Source organism: Centruroides sculpturatus, unplaced genomic scaffold, assembly GCF_000671375.1.
Source record: "Centruroides sculpturatus isolate CEXI.00-Female unplaced genomic scaffold, Cexi_2.0 scaffold544, whole genome shotgun sequence".
NCBI classification, from domain to species: Eukaryota; Metazoa; Arthropoda; class Arachnida; order Scorpiones; family Buthidae; genus Centruroides; species Centruroides sculpturatus.
The window spans coordinates 210,453-228,923 of NW_019384736.1; the positions used below are offsets into that span (position 1 = coordinate 210,453).

General features: G+C 30.8%; 1 protein-coding gene and 1 long non-coding RNA gene across 4 annotated transcripts in view; both read right to left on the reverse strand.

The window, feature by feature from the left end:
* Positions 1-18,471, reverse strand: part of LOC111628280 (zinc finger protein 79-like) — a 367,779-nt gene that overhangs the window by 192,722 nt on the left and 156,586 nt on the right. The gene's annotated exons all lie outside the window — the stretch shown is intronic.
* Positions 1-18,471, reverse strand: part of LOC111628282 — a 136,753-nt gene that overhangs the window by 80,610 nt on the left and 37,672 nt on the right. Inside the window, exons 1-2 of one of the 2 annotated variants that reach the window (XR_002757151.1) lie at positions 15,507-16,822; positions 14,205-14,368 (exon numbers count right to left, since the gene is read on the reverse strand). This is a non-coding gene — a long non-coding RNA (uncharacterized LOC111628282). Of the gene's footprint in view, positions 1-14,204; positions 14,369-15,506; positions 16,823-18,471 lie in introns of those variants that run through there. The other variant, XR_002757150.1, reaches the window with a different exon arrangement.

Here is an 18,471-nt window from a genome sequence, read left to right on the forward strand (position 1 = left end):
TTTTGTTTTGGTTGCTATGCCTTGACTCTGGTCCGGCATAGTACACAGCCACCGGTTTAAACCGAGTATTACCTACTAAACCCAACATAATAATAATAATAATAAAGGTCAACGGCTCTCTGTGCCCAATGTTATGATTAAAGGAAGTTTCATATTTTGTTTGTGTTAAATTATTGTCATTCTTGTGGAATTTTCATTTTAATGAACAATAATTTGAAATAATTCAATTTTGTGTCAGGTTGGCCTCTACTAGGCCCCCATAACAAAACTCTGGCTACGCCCATGGATACAAGTACTGTACATTTGTATCATTTACAATAATTGTTGTTGAATTTTCTTTATAAATATAAATAGTAAATAGTAGTTTTATGAGATGGAAATTAAGTGCTTGAGATTTGAAACACCAATAAAAAAAATTTAACTCTTTCTTGTTTATAACATTTAGCCTATGGTAAAATTGATTTCGTTATATCTCGTTTGTCTTAAAATCACAATTTTCAAAAACCTATAGATGATGATAAACTGGGCTTCTTGTATATATTAATTAATACAGGTATACCTCGCCTTACGTCAGTAATTGGTTCCAGGATAAAGACGTAAGTCGAATTTACTTGTCTCCGAATCTACTTGTCACTAGGCTAAACCATAAATTACCATTTCCGGTTCTGTATTTTATTTATTAATGCATTTATAATATATAATTAATAAAGATATATTTTAAGCTTACAAACAAATAAATTTTAGTTTTTAATATAGTACAGAAAAAAGTAATCTAAATTTACGAATGCATGTACTGTAAATACAATACATACTTGTAAATGTATATATTTTAATATGATTTTATGTGCTTTAAACGCTTTTCTAATTATATTACGTCTTCAATATTTGTGGCGGACAGACGTAAACTCGAATAAAATGACTTAAAACTTGATTTTTATTTTTCAATATACTTTTTTGACAAACGACGTATAATCGGGAACGACGTAACTCGAAACGACGTAAGTCGAGGTATACCTGTATATAGTCGAATCCATTTAACAGACCATAGGATAATGGAGCAGTTTGCATAAGATAGTACTCTTGCGTGTTCCAGATTTTCTCCTATATGTTTCAGATTAGCGGGACTCCGATTAAACGAACAGTTCTACCATCCAGGCGCTGTTAAATGAGCAGCATAATGGCAGTATTTTGAGGTGCAGTCCGCATAAAGGAGCACTATCCTAAGAAAAATAAGGGATATTTACAAGGATCTATCTTTAATCTTATGAACTTTACAGCGGACAAGACTCTACACTATCGTAGTGGAATACGCCAAAAATTACATATTTGGGAATATCCTATAGTTTCCCTAATAACTGGTGAAGGGTACAACTGTCACTAGAGCATAAAGTTACTTAGTTTGGAGCTTTCATTATATATATCTCTGATCGATCTACAGATCCGGAAAGATGGTAAACATGTATTATATTGTACATTTTCATGAAAAGTACAATAATTATTTCACCCACACTTAAAAGTATATAAATGTTTCTGTTTTTATGGTGCCTATCTGTTCAGAAAGATACTGCTTAATTTCATCAAGTAAGTAAAGTAAAAAAAAAAGGTTTCTTGTTTTAGATATTTGGCTTTTTTATAAAACTCTTTCTACCCTGTGGACACCAAGAGGACCTTTTGTACCAAGCCCATTATAAATTCGGCCAGGCCCACAATGGGGAGCCATGTGGTGGGAGATGGAATCCTACATATCCGGACGGACCCCCGCGAGATTTACCTGCGATTTTTCGACCTGGCCATATCCGGGTCTCCCATAACAGTTGAGTTCCGCCTTAACCGCTCGGTCATTCCGGCCATCTGAGGTGTTAGGTTAGTTTATCAACGTTTTGTACACTACTCCCCGTGGGAAAAATGACAGTGTCGTTTTGTTCGTAAACGTGTTTAAGCATCCCCAAACATTTTCCCCTATAATTACAAAAGAAAGAGCAACAGACCTACCAGGTCTTCGAAATCGATGAAAAGGATTGCAGAATTAACGTGATAAGGCAAGGCAACACAGGGACAATCTGCCAAAAGAGTTGCCTGGTAAGACATTCTTTGAGAAACTGCCCCGAACACCTAAAGAAAACTCGGGAAAGACGTGGCCAACCCGTTGGCCACAAATAAGAAAATAGGTTGGCAAAAAGCTGCACTTTCCATATTCTACTCGGAAATGAAGAGTCTAGGATAAAAATATGAGTAAAAATTAAACTTTACAAGTTTAATTTATAAAAAGTCTTAATTTTTAAATTACGATATAGCGTACAAAAACCCAACGCTAGCAAACAACCAGCACGACAGTCAACAGGAAAGCAAAACAAAAAGTTCTTGCTCAAGTGAAAACCCAGACAACCTCCGAGATCATGATCAGCTTGAGATTTTTGGTATTCAGAAGAGTAGACAATATGTCTTACCACGATATCCTAAGAAAACTAAGAAAAAATTTATTTGACACCCCAACAATTTCGGATGATAATACCGCCACACAACTTAAAAAATCCCTCTTACATATATTCCAATAAACTGTATTTTCAATCTCGGTCAAAAGAGACTTAGATTCAGTGTACAAAGTGCAAGAAATGGAGTTTCTTGCACTTTGAAACTACTAGAAAGCTCCACTAGAAAGCATTCAGAAATTTTAGAGCGAGGGCGTTAGTATTTTTTCAGTTAGGTTTCTTGTATTTCTGGGAAGAAGTAAAACAAATGTGACTGGTAAACATTAATACATTAGTTTTACGGTTTATTCGATAGAACAATAAAATAAGAATGGAAACCAATATGAAGTTACAGTAAATTATATGATAATGAATTTTAACGTTTCCAAGTTTGTTACAAGTTACACAGACCTCATAAAACTTGAAAAAAGTAGAGATTATCGAATACCATTAACAATCCCCTGGGTGATCTCGTTACTTCGGATAAGATAGCAACTCGGTTAGAAGAGCATGACGCAACGATTCTAAGAATGCTCTCTTAAACCAGATACAAACGTACTGGTAAACCTGAATGTGAGATAGAAAAAAACTGATAGTTCTAATATCCACACGTTCGTTTATCTACCGGTACACTGAGTACCGGCAGATAAACGAACGTGTACGTGCCTGTATGTGTGTACCGGCTTTAAGCGGACTCAACTGCATATATCAAGAGATCCAGAAACGAGTTCCGTAACTATCCCGGAAAAAGAAAATTTGAAATTGTGTGTGGCGCCATCTGTTATGATATTTATTTTTAAAACTATTTATATAATAAATCATTATAAAATGAAAAAAGCTTAATTTTGAGGTAGAGATAAGTTTCATTTAAAAAATTGTAATGCTAATAACGAGTAAAATCCTCATTAAGTCCGACCTCACTCAAGATATGACACATGACCTCTATCTGGGTGATAGAGGACCTTTCTTTAACCACCAAAATTTAACACCATTAATCCCCCAATATATCGATACAAACCTTCCTGCAAAATTTCGGAAACTTTTAACAAAGTCACAGCAGTTATTAAGCTTCAAATTGGATGAACAAAATCGTGTCATCTACATACACACACACTGTCATCCATACACACAGAAAACACCGTAATATATATATACATATTTTGCATGCCTCGGTGTTTCAAGGTCAAAGTCCAAAATTGTAAAAATCTTCGAAGGGGGTGATTTTGTGATCGATCGCCATACTTTCCGTCTTATAATAGCCGAGAAAGTAACAATAACTGAGCAATTATTTATTGTGACATCGTCACATCGCCTGGCTGCAATTTTTAATAATCCTTTAATTTAAAAAATTACGTGACTTTCTGTCCAAACCGGAAGTTCGTATATAGTTAATCGGGGTCTCTGACTCCTAAGCTTTCCTATCTGGTCTGAATTTTAGTCGTGTCTTGCCCCTGTACATCATATTTCTCCTGACAACAACCAAGTCATGCCGGTCATCCATTCTGGAAAAGTTTGAATTTCAATCAGGTGTTGACCAGAAATGCGTGTGTAGTTACTAGGAGGTCCCTAAGCTTTCATATCTGATCTCGGTTTCCATCTATTTAACTGTGTTATCAAGATTGACGAAGGAGAGACAGGCAGACGACAGTCGGAATGTATAGGAGTAGTATGCAATTTGAAAATTGCAGTCCAATAAGGTACTGTACATTCATCACCGTTTCATATCACTCAATCCTTTTGATAGTATCTTGTCTTTCGAGTATATCCATTTTACTTTACCGGTTGTTATAAAATATAACATAGGATAAGTATTGTGATCGGGCAGATTTTACCTCTGACCGGTTTTTAGTTATTATTATTTTATTTTGCATTTCTCAAAGTCTTGATACTTAACGAGCCGAAAAAAAAACCTCTTACAAAATTGTGTGTGGGCGTCTATTTTGCAGTATATCAATATTTCAAGACTGGATGAACCAAAGATTATAAAACTTTGCAGGATTATTTCTATATATTAAATCTGACCTAAATCGTTAAAGGTCAGGTGGAGTCACGTATCAAATTTCGATTTGGGTCAGACATATTGAAAATTTTACTCGTTATTAGCATTTATTTTTTTAGAACCCTATCTGCCACCCTCAAAAATTATTAAAAAAGCAAAAGGCTTAATTAATAAAATATTAGATTTTATTTTTAAATAATTTTTAACAGACGAAGTCATAAACAATTTTAACTTTGTGCTAATGTGTCTTACCGTTAATAATTTATTGTACAGTACATAATTGAAAATTATTCCTTTTAAACATTTGTTATTATTTAAATTTTATATCGTAATATAACTGAAAATTATGGGACTTACTTCCTTACCTCCTTAACTTCCTGCTGGACTGCCGAGAAAGTCAAGCAAGAGCTCTTGACAGCTTCTTATTCTCTTTTTAAATACTAAGTTAAATACACCATTTCTTTATTTCATTGTATGTGCATATATAGAAAAACAGACAAAATGCAAAAATGATGACACTTGCGTTTATATGCTCACGACTGATGAGACACACTAAACCAAAAAAGTTTTTCTTGTTCGAGACTAACGAAGAACTTTCTTCTACAGCCACTCTTCTCAATTTATGAAAAATTGTATGCGTGAACCCTAGTCGCGAGTCTATGAGTCACGAGCTGACCTTATAATGCTTTTTTCATAAAGTTGCGAATCTGACCGAAAAATTCAGACTGACATACATTTTTCCTTCTTCAGTTTTAAGGCTTTAAACCTGCTGAGTACCGACATTCTCCATAATCACCAGCATATAAGATAATAAAATAATATAAGCTAATAATAACTTTGTATAATTTATTCTTATCTTTCCCCTAGTCAAAATTTATTTTGCATGTTCTTCGCCATGAATATCATCTTAATTGGGGTTGCATAATGGTATGAGACAGAAAACAGGAAAATAAAATCACATGCCAAAGCACTGAGAACCGCATATTACCGTAGGACCTCTCATGTCACATGCGGACCAATAGGACCACAGGTTAGTAAAGACGGTTCCAGACTTCGTAAGATAATTGATAAATCATACGTTTATGTTGAATAATTAACGTTTTCAGTTATTGTAAAAGAAATTGAATTTATTAAATAATTTTAAGATAAAAATATTTTAAAAGATTGATTTAAAATATGTTTTTTTATGTTTTCATAACAATTCGTGTCTTCTTTTCTATCTATATCATTCTAAACTTTTTGGAAATCTTTCGTATGATAAATTTTATGTTACTTTGTATTCTATCTTTTACTCATTTTTTAAAGCTAAATGTTAATCTTTATTTTATGTTAGATTTTTTCCTTTTATTTCCGATAGCTTCCTAGTACTTTCTTCTTTTTGTTATAATTTCTAAGTTCTAAATCACAATTTTCTACTAATTTTGAGATGCTCTGGGATGTTTAATTTAAACTGGCCGAGGGAAAGATGGCTACTACGCTATCAAACAGTCCACTACTGATTACCTATAACAGAGATTGCGAATCTTTTCTCTGAAGATAGGTGAAAAAGTGGGTTAGTAAATTAATTAGTTGACCCATGATTTACACTTAAGTAATTAAATAAATAAATAAAGTATTTTTGTTAACTTTTTAATTTATATTAGAAAAAAAACAACAAGTTATATAAATAAAAACAAAAATTATCATGTAATTATCAATATAAGGGAAACAAATATTTCTTTCCACGGGAAAACTATTTTTATTACTTATCATTATTATTTATTTGATGATTATTTTTCTATCTGGAGTTCATAATTTTTGATTTTAAGACGTTTTACGACAGCTTTAAGACTCTTTCAGGACTGCTTTAATATTATTTATGCAATGTTTTGAAATCTATCAAATACTTTTCTATAATTTTAAAAACTTAATGCTTCCTAAATATATAATGACAGCATCTTGAAATCGTTGCGGGATTTACTGCGTAACATGCAGGTTCGCCATCGCTCACCTATACTCTCTGGCACTTGTATTTAGCTAATACGTTGTTGTTACATATTAGTTAAATACAAGCAGTGTTCAGTGGTTTCACCAACTCAGTCACTAATGGGAAATTTTTTGGCTAAATAAAATATTTTTGAAATAAATGACAATGAAGTATTAAAACATATTCTATTAAGACAAACAAAAGTTAAGTGAAATATAAAAATTTTTTTTCCTTTTAATAATAATATCGATAATTTAAGAATATTATCACAAATAAAAATTTAAATGATGTTCCTTAAAACAGGAAATTTTAATCAAAGTGGTTATATCTAGATATAATCTATATATAATTTTAAAGTAAATGTTCTACGATAATCATTATGCCCAACCAAATAAACTGGCAAGTCCAAAATGTTAACAGAAATAAATCTCGCAGCAAAATCTTAAAAAACTAAACTTTAAACTGGAAATTCCAGTACTGGCCTTACTAACTTAATAATAATTGCTGATGTTGTAACATCAGCAATTATTATAACATAACTAAAATGATTCTGTTCAAATGCCGTTTAACCGATGAAGACTTTAAAAAACGAACGCAACTTTTAATATAAAAAGTTAATGTATAATACAAAACAACGTTATAAAGTTGTATTCACAACGGCAAAGATTCCACATATTTAACTTAAATACTACAACTCCAATTCGGGTAATTACAACTATAGAATTATAATAAAAACTACAAATTACAATTATTATAGTAGGATGCAGTTCTATTTATTATGCAAACCTTACTGTTAAATTATGCAATGAAACTCTAGTTTGAAAATGTTGAGATTGCAGTCGAAATTTAACAGAACTTAATCCTCAAAACTCAAAACAACTGAATAATAATGGAAAAATAATGTAAATAAGTAAATATGACAACTATAAGTTAAAACAAAAATTATCTCTTGCCACATTACAAAATGAATTTATAATTGATAATTGGCAAGAAAGAAAGTGCCGTGAAAACCCAATCATCAACATGAACAGTGATATGTATTGTGGACATTTTCAACACATTATCACATTAGCAGCATTATTGAAAAGAAGCAACTCAAATTTCTTAAAAAAAAAAAAAAAACAGCGTCCAAAAAACTTTGAAATTTTCAACTTTATTACGTTTCTGAAATCCTGGCTGATAAGTCATAAACAATGTTGCAATCTGTAACTCTTCTTAGATAACGATCACATTTCAACCGAAATATTCATAAAAACATTTTACTTTAACAACAAAATAAATATTAACGAGAAAAAAATAAAGAAGAAAAATCAGAGAAAACTTATTCTTTAATAATAAAAAACGTTTCTAGCCCACGACTTTAAATTCAATCAGTTATCCTAATAAATAGGGTTGTAATAAATTGGAGGGCTTATCACACCCCTGATGTGATAAGCTCTCCAATTTATTACAACCCTATTTATTAGGATAATTAATTAAATTTAAACTTATTCTTTATTGAACTAATTGCTCCTAGCAAAATATTTGCTGTAAAAAATTATTAAATTACAAATAAATAAGAAAAATAAAGCAGAAAATAAATTCATTTATAAGTTATAAGAAAATGTTGTAGCCTATACCAAGAAATTGTGTGGGAATATCTTCACAGGGAATTTATATACAAAATGAATACTTATATTCGACATTTCAACGAACCTAGTTTTTGGTTTCTCGCCTACCTGTGAGTTCTTCGCTTTGGCGCCATTCTTATCCGAAAAAAATGATGCAAGTCCTCCTGATCAAAGTTTAATTTACAATAATACTTCCATTAATAATATAAAAGTAAAATTTAATCGGAAATCAAGAAAATAATGCCAACTCGAAAAGTTCTTTTCGGAAGCGTTCTTATACTGGATGGAATGGGTATAATAACCAAAATGGCAGAGAGGAGCGCAACTACGGCACAAGCGAAATTAAGAATATTCCGTTTCTAATTGTTTTAAATGAAATAAAACGACAAAATAGTTGCAATAGAGCTGTTTACATTAAATACGCTTCAAAATGATGTATAAAACGTAAATGTAATTCATACACCACAAGTACTGTACTTCAATGAATTAGAAATAGATTTCGCTTTATTGTGTGATGTATATAAAGATAACTTAAAAGATAGCAGATAGATACATATAAAATAAACTAAAAATAATTCAAGAAGTATTGATAGAAATACTTACTATTTATTATTTAAAATAAAAAAACAAAGCCAATATAATGGCGATGACTAAACATTATCAAGTAAATTTTATATTGATCACCTAAATGCGAATACAGCAAATTCGAATTTTATCATTTTCATTTCACAGGATAATTTTTAGACGTATAAACGAAACTTAAATATACTGCACTTTAAAAGAAAGTCATAAGATTTTTCTCATTACAAAAAATTCAGCATTCGTTACTGAATTTTTTGTAATGAGAATTTTTGTGGCACCAACCGTCATATTTTATTAAAAAGAACTTTTTATAATTTTAATTATTATAAAATGGCAAAAAAAATTAATTTTGACAATAGGGATAAATTTTGTAGAAAATCGTAAATGCTAATAACGAGTAAACTTGTCATTAAGTCCGACCCTACTCGAGTTATGATATACGACTTCCCTCTATCTCCTCACCCAGTCGACCTTTGACCACCAAAATTTAATAGCATCAATCCCCCTAATACACAAACCTCCCTACACAGTTTCATAAATTTTTGACAAAAAGCACAAGAGTTATTAAGATTCAAAGAGGGTGAAAAAAATCGTGCCCCCCCACATACACTAGCATACAAGCATATGGCCAAGCGGTCTTCGTATCCTGAACACTGGCGGTTCGGTCTCGCTCGAACGGACTGGCAACGTGGAGTTTTCCGAGTTTTCTCCACGTCTGTAACGCCTAAATAGGAGTCAGTTTCCCTTAAAAAACCTCCCGGAAGGCATTCTCTAGACAGATCGCCCAAGTGTTGCGTTGCCATAACTTAACGAACAAACATATAGAGAAAAATCCTGATTTTTTTTCATTTCATTTCTCGACGTTTTGAGGTCCCGAATCCTAAAACGTAAAAAAACTTGGAGAATCACTTTTTGACCGATTGCCATACTCTCCCTTTGTTATATATAACAATGCCGGGGAAAAGTAAAAACAAATATCACTTGATATGATTTTCAACTTAAGATCGGGTTATGAAAATATAGTATAGATTTATGTATAAATTTATATAAATAAATAAGAAATCATTAAACTCACGAGAATAATCTAAAATTTCTGACGTTATACAGTGTATGTTTTGATTGACAGGTCAACATCAGATAAATTATTACATTTAAATAAATTCTTACTATAAATATTTGTGTTCTATAGATCAATAAAATAAAATACAGAGTAATATTTTCAGAAATAACCGTTTACTTTAATATCTCAAGATCGATTTTCCTGAACTTGTGTTTGAAAATAGCAGCTTTAGAGAGAAACTCCTTTTCATTGTATACATAGTTATCAGTGTAAAAATTGTACAATGTTTTATTATGGCAAAAATATCCTTGGACTGACACAATGAGAGATGTCGTTGTAAGAGCTGAAGAAAATAAAATATGAGAGAAAGCAAAATACGAATTTTAAACAAGATAATGATATGATAATACTTTTCTATAATTACTAGGGTAAAATTAGATAAAATGTTACAGTAAACATTAAATACGTAAAATATATACCTTTCACTCTTTTTCTGATAAATTTTATGAAAATAATAAATAAACCGAAAAGTAAAGAAAATCATATCACAAAGAAGAGTTTAAAACAAGCTTTTGTTGCAATCTATCGCAAAAATTGTCTTATTTAATGTAAAATGTGCCTCGTAGTTTTACTGAATGGTAACTCATTCAAAATAATCTTTGTTCGTTAATTGTCTCTTAAAACGATTTGTTTAACTAATATAGGTTTTTATACTATAATTAATATATTTAAAATTTTTCTACTTGCATATCCTAATTCTTCTAATACTCTAGTTTCTTTTCAAATTTTGAGAAAAGAAAAACTCCTCACCACAAGGAAATAACATTCTTCCTTAAGCATTAAGCTTACAAGTATTAGTCCAGAAGTCAACAACACTTTTAGTGCTTCAACACTAAATTTCTAAAATTTTGTATTTCCATAAAAACAACGAGTTTCATAACAACTCGTGGAAAAGTGAGAACTGCTTTCTACGTGATATCGTCTCAAATTTTCCTTTTTATGTACTGACTTATTTTAATGGAAAATTAGATATAAGCTTTCGCCGAATTCTTATTTAAAAATATAAACATGATCCCATTCCACATGAAAGTTTTATCTTTTCTACTTTATATAGTCTTATTCTAACTCTCTCACATTCATAACTATAAAAATACAACAGTATAAATCAAAATATTTATAACTATAACATTAATTCAAAGACAGGAATACTCCAAAAGTAAAATCAAATCACAAATTGCCAAAGTAAAGTAACCTTGCCAAATTATTATAAACGAAAATTACCTACTGGTTAATAATAGTCTGCTCACGTAATCAAATGAAAATTGTTTGGTAGCTGTAAAAATCTTGGTACGATTAAAACAAAATACTGTATTTTGCTGTATCTGCGCTTTTTTGAATAGCGTGAAAACAATTACGCTAATAAAAGTTTAAGAGGAAAAAATGCATGTTCACATTATTTCCTAAAGTTTATAAATGATTATCCGGAGGATTGATCAATGGGATAACTTGTCCACTTACACTATAAGTAACTAGTTTCTTTCACTTCGAATTTATAATTTACAGGGATTGATTGTCTAAGATGTCGCATCGACATATATCAATCATAGCCTTCTTGACAAGGTAGCAACCACGGAATTAGAATAAACTAATTTAAGTTTATTCTAATTCCATGTTTAATAATTTTATAATAGTTTATTCCAATTAGGTTTATTCTAATTCTAATTTGTAAAATTTTTTCGCATTTTTAAAATTAAAAGAAAAATAAAGGCTAATGATAAAGGTTATTTTAACGAATACAAATAATAATTAAAATTAAATAAATAAAAATAAAAGTAAGTAAAATTATTTAAAAACGGGAAAATTATGCTACTAATTATATGTCGTTGATAGATTCTGTACGTTTAATGTTTGCAATAACCATTTTTATATTCTAGAAAGATCGTATCATGTTTATTTATAATACCTCATCGTTTTATGTTAAAACTAGCTGTTACCTGCGGCTTTGCCCGCGAGGATTTTGCAAACAAACCCCATTTATATTCAGTATTTCAACAACCATAGTTATAATTGTTATACAACACCTACCGCTGAGAATGATGAGAATTGCCGAGAATCAAACGAACTGTTTTTAATTTGATCAATTTTCTGGAACGTTTACAATCGTTCTATAATCGAACCAATATGCAATAACAAATTCGAATTTAAAACGATTCGAACATTTGGTTAATAAATCGAAATAGATAAAAAATATTTATAACAATATCTGAAATGTTATCAATTTAATACACCTAAGTACTCAATGAAGTACTCACTAAACATAGTTGAAAACGAAAAATCTCATCTAAAATAGTACAGTAGAAGCCGTTCTTCCGGTTAAGACTTAAACCTCTCCCTCTTCCCCCCGCTGGGGAATTTCGAAAAATCCCTTCTTATTGCGCGTTTCCATGACGTACCCTAACTGTGCACCAAATTTCACTTCTTTAGGTTCAGCGGTTTGTTCTGGGCGATGATGAATCAGTGACTAAGTCAGTCAGTCAGTCAGGACAAGAAATTTTATATATTTAGATAATAAATATATAATTGTTCCAGCATTCTGAGTTGTGGAGCGAAGTTATGTTCTTTCTTAATATGGGATGATTTCACAAGATTAACACTTTAATCACAGGCCCTGTGAAATAATGTACCAGTCGAGGTATCAGCTTTACGAACCGACGTACGTACAATGTTCATTCATTCTTTTAAAGAGATTTCTTATTGTAGATGCTAAATAGTAAAAACTTTTATGCTCTTTAGTTTGAAAATATACTACTTTGCTTTCTCTTCTGTTCTATGTGCAGTCTTTTCGTTTCTTAATATTTGCATAACAAAGAGCATTCATTTCACCACCAACTGATGTGTATCTTTGGTGTTCCGCTGGAAAACTTATGCAGAAAATAACCCTTGATTCTTTATCTTTGAATCCGCTGCATTCGAGACGGGTGGGCGTTAGAGGCATTCCAGATTATAGGAGAGCTAGTCGAGTTAACCAGTTTTACCGGAAATACAAATGCATGGCCACTATGACTCTTATAAATAATATTTCATTATCACAGTCTTTATTTATCGTTGAATATGTAACGACTCTTAATCAGCGAGCGTAATGATGTTATTTTGTATGATACCAGGTCGCATGATTTCTAATGTATGTAGGACTCGAGCGAAGTGCTCCTTCGAAAAATTCTTCCCTTAGATGTTTGTAAACGGTAATATCCAAGTAGTTTACACCGTTGTTCTAGATATTGTTGACGTCTTCTGTAAAAGACCTTACGTGATTGTGAAATGATGAGTACATCATCAACATAGCACCATAGAGCTTTTATAGTTTGTTGTTACCTTTTAATGATAATGGTGTCTTGAGTTAAACGTCCTATGTCCGACAGATCGTATAAAACGGGCGAACCTATAGGAATTCCAAGTCATCTGGATTTAAAAACAGCCGTTCCACGAAGAGCATGAATTAAAGAAAGGTCTAGATAATCAATATTTTATAATCAGCCGAATCCAGGTTACAAAATACGTATTATTCCTCAGGGATAGAGCAGCTTCAACTTTAATGAACGGGAATAAGACTGTGTTGTAGTCACAAAATGTAAGAATATCTTCATTTATCGCAACTAATAGTTTATGCACCTGGATGACATCGACTGAGTTAGTGACCGCGTTAGGGAATCTAATATCCAGTGAAGAGTACTTTATAAATCGTATGTTCCAAGTCTCTGGTTGGCGCAAATGCCTTGTTTATCACTGATCCTGTATCACTAGAATAAAGGTGATAATCTACCACTGAATATGGAGATGATTATTGAATCATTCCACGTATCCATATACGACAGGATAATTAGTATCTTTCCTGTTTTATAATTTTAACTTAAAATAAATAAAAATAAAACTATTTTTAAAATACAGTAGAGCGTTCTTTATCCGAAAGCCGGTTATCCGAAACGTCGGTTAACTGAAAACATTCCAGTCGGCAAATTTAATTTTCGCTAGTGCTGTGACGCTGCAATCTTTGGCTACATCTTGGGGTACTCCAATATTTTTTTGTTGGTATGTGTGTTTTAGCTGGCAGCACTAGTATTTTGTGTAGTATTTTTCTGAGGACTGTGTGTCGTGCTGAATCGAACGTTTTTTGATACTAGATCAACTTCTAAAGTATAATTTTTTTAGTTTTTATATATTTCAATGTATTTATTTTGTTCGTAAAAAATAAAGAAATAATTTTTAATGATACAATAGCCACGATTATTATTTTAAAAAGTTTACGTTACACTTAACATCGACGAAGATTCAACGCGAAGCGACACTCAACGGAGAAAAATTTCGACACGGGATAGGTTAATATATTTTTTTATAGCTTAATCGGTTATCCGAAAAATAAGTTATACGAACAACCTCAGTCCGCAATTGATTCGGATAAACGACGCTCTACTGTATTCTGCATTATTAGCATTAATTTAATGTCGCAAATAAATTAACTTACCATGCTGTGATCTTTTACAAAACTTTCTTAAATTTTCTTTCACACCTCCGATATTCATAACTGCTTTCAAATTTATACAACAGATTGTTTACAGTTTCCTTCTTAAATTTTCCATTGTCTGTTGTTTTCTATTAATAGCAAAGTACACTATTTTTCCACTTTTCCTATATATAAAACAATTTAAACTTCATAAACAGCAATTAATGACGATTATTATGATATGATATAATGCTATTATTTAGTTACTATATCAAAGATACTGAGAAGTTTACAACAATAAATTTCACTTTAATTCTTTCAATAAAATAAAATCAAAACAGAATTTAAAGACTAACTTGTGATTTCAGAAAATTTTTAAAGCTTTCACGTCCATTAAAAGTGTGAACAAACAAAAAAATAATTCAGATAAAAATAACGAAAACTACTTTTAAAAGGTTCAAAACAAAAATTGAAAAGTTCTCAAAGAATAACAATTTTTTTAAATATTTAAATCTTGTATTTAAAAATAAATTTTAATTTTTTATGCATATTGGATTAACTCAATAATTTAAGATGAAAGCGAACTATATAATTTTACCGTCTTAAAAGTAACAGAACGTGAAAAACTCAATTAGAAACTGTCTACTTTTTCGTACAATTTCAGACATTAAATACGAATAATCGTACACCAGCTTCACGAGAAATTAAATTTAAAATCAATTTCTCAACATTGAACATAAAATCATCAAATAACTATAAATATAAATATAGAAAAATATGAGAATATTCAAGACACTAGTTTCTGAAGCTATTTTAAAAATCAATTATGTTATTGTTTAGACATACAGCAAACCACTGTCAACTCGGACCTCGCATACCTCGGACAATTTTCTTGAAAAATTGTATAATAATTTAAAATGTCTTAACAATAAAAAAAATTATATACTTAAGTTTTCGATACCAAAGTCTTTCCGATACCGCGTATTATAATGTAGTCAGTAAGTTACTAAAGACTGTACATTACTATATTGTCATAAAATTTTTTTGAGCTCATTTCCTGTAATTTTAAATTCGATAACCTAATAAAGCTTAGTAAAATTTCTATATAGAACTGACCATAATTACGGTACGTATATCTACTTTCTCGTTTTCCACGTCATCGAAAACATCCAGCCCAGTCGGACTTTAGTAAATTCTGATTCACCGGTAATTGGTCCGAGTTAGCAGAGATTTCTAGTATGAATTAATCTATCGACAAAACATTTCAAGAACTAAATGTCCTATTATCTGTTAACTTTCGGAAGTTTGTAGAAAATTAGATACATTATCGAGGATTCATTCCACTTTATATTACAAGCCGGCGTTTTGCATTTAGTTACTGTATTCTCATTAAATGAAATGCGTGCAAGCAGCAAATTTCTAGTATAGGCTTGCAAAAAACTATTGATGTACGAGTCCATTCGACAATAAAATAATAACAATAATAATAATTAGTATAATTATAATAATAATTATTATTATAATTATAACCTTCTACGTTGCAAAATCATGAATATATATAAATAAGTGTATATTATTTGCTTTTATAAGTAATTTTAAAAATACTAAAGAATGAACTACTAACAACCTAAATGAATTAATTAAACTTTCAAGTGTTCTCCATAAAACACCACAGAAAATATTCATGTGTAAATCATGACATAACATAGGCACAATGTCACTTAAATGATTTACATATTTACTTATTCCAAAAATGAATGTCTGTAAGACGATTAAATAGATTCTCGATTAGCTGAGGTAATGTGAACCATAGGTTACTTGGATAAAAACGAAACATTAACTGATTAATTTATCAAAATTAACCCGTACAATGAACCGTAGCATATTTTCAAATTAGAGCTACTTATTGAACAAATGAATTTTAATGTATAATTTAAGCCGTACTATCGTAAGTAATTAGAGTAAATTCTTTTTATAAACTTAGATCTCCTTTCAAATACCGTGCAATTGTCGGCCACGATTCATAAAGGGAACTTCTCTGTACTACGTTCTTTGACAACAATTACCCGTCTTCAATTCATCTCGGATAATATAGAACCTTGTTAAATAATATCTAGTCGGGTCTCAACTATTTGAAAATAAGTAAAATAACTAAAAATGGTATACTGTATATGCAAATAATTGCTAACGCTAAAATATAATGTAAAATTAAAAACTATTGTATCTCGGCTGCCCTTTTCCTAATATCCAAGGGGACACAAAACAGAAAATTCATGACTTCTATTCTGAAAAATTTAAGAGAGACTAATAACGATATTTGTCCGTTGTCCCATTCAACTTCTTTACATGTTGACCGAAACCACAAGTTAGCCCTTGTTTTCAAAGCCAATTTAACCCGAATGCTACCAGTGCCACCTTGTGGCAGCGTGATGTGACGTTGAATCGTAGAGTTTGAATAACGTACAGTACAAAGCTTTTTTTTAATAGCTTGTGCTCCCTTTTATAGCCTGCGGGCGCCGCTGATTGCTATTATTACTAGCTGAAAGTGCGTGACAAAAGGTTCACTTATCTTTATTTTTTCGCAAATGGCTTATCATTAACTAGCTGTTACGCTAGTTAATGATAAGCCCGCGACTTTGCCCGCGCGGATTTTGCAAGCACCCACCATTTATATTCATATATGTTATATAACCATAGTAATTGTTATATAACATCTACCGCTGAGAATGATGAGGATTGCTGAGAATCAAACGAACTGTTTTCAATTTGATCAATTTTCTGGAACGTTTACAATCGTTCTATAATCGAACTAATATGCAATAGCAAATTCGAATTTAAAACGATTCGAACATTTGGTTAATAAATCAAAATATATGAAAATATTTATAACATTGTCTGAAATGTTTTCATATATTTCGATTTATTAACCAAATGTTCGAATCGTTTTAAATTCGAATTTGCTATTGCATATTGGTTCGATTATAGAAAGATTGTAAACGTTCCAGAAAATTGATCAAATTGAAAACAGTTCGTTTGATTCTCAGCAATCCTCATCATTCTCAGCGGTAGATGTTATATAATAATTACCATGGTTGTTGAAATACTGAATATAAATGGTGGGTGCTTGCAAAATCCGCGCGGGCGAAGTCGCGGGTAACAGCTAGTTTTATATATTTAGATAACACCGGGTTATTTTATTAAAAATGAAATTTTCTTAAAATCAAAAATGTATCTATAATTGTCCATATTTAGTTCAAATTATTTTAACTTAGAAATAGCGGGGCATTGGGCATCTTTCTAAAGTCAATTATCACTCCACTTTTAAATGCAAATTAAGAATTAATGTTAATTGCTCTTCTTATTTAAATTAATAATTTTCATTTACATAATTATTGTTATACCCTGCTACTATTGTAAGGAACAACAATACTGTTTTATTTAATTTACAAAAAAATACAGACGAAAATAATTGGGTTAAGTGGCAAGTAATATGACGATAGAATGTTTTCAAACACAACTTTAAATCACGTGATTTTTTCCGCTGAAATTTAATTATCGGTTCAAATGTGCCGTGAGATAAAAACAAAAATGCTTTGAAAACTCTGATTTAGTTGATCACAAAATACTTATGTAAATGTTAATTGTAAATGTTGTTACTCTACTGATACCGGATAAAGTAAAGTTACGTTTACTATAAAACAGTAATAAATATAGTATTTTAACTACTGTGTATATTGTACACACATGATACCGTTCTCGGTTTATTTCCGATAAGAGATACTGTATATGGTTACTGTCGTAATAACGTTTGGTCACTCCCGTTATATAGAACAGATAGCTTCATCTATCCTGGCCGGTAAGTGCGTGTGTGCATGATTGTGGCTCTGAAAGCTTTATAAAGTTCAACAACCTCTTTTTAGAACACACAGTGATCTTGTCACATTTTGGACAATCTGTTTCCTTCACTAAGTACTGTACATATTGATAGATTGGTCCCTGTTAGTGCGCATTTTTACATCTATAACAAGATTCGTAAAATGAGCTGTACTATTCACGTGTCATGCTAACTATGACTAAGTAAGCACTTAAAGTGTTCTGCGTATACGTTAATTTTGGCTCATCACTCCTACTTGGTATGCTGTAGATAATAAATAGTTCCTTTATTTTTGATTACTATATAATTAAAACAAAAACGAAATAAAAATTGAACTGTTTTGAATTTAAATTATATCTAATTTTTTATTAACATATGATGGGCGAAAATACTTAATAAAAATTTCTTACGTTT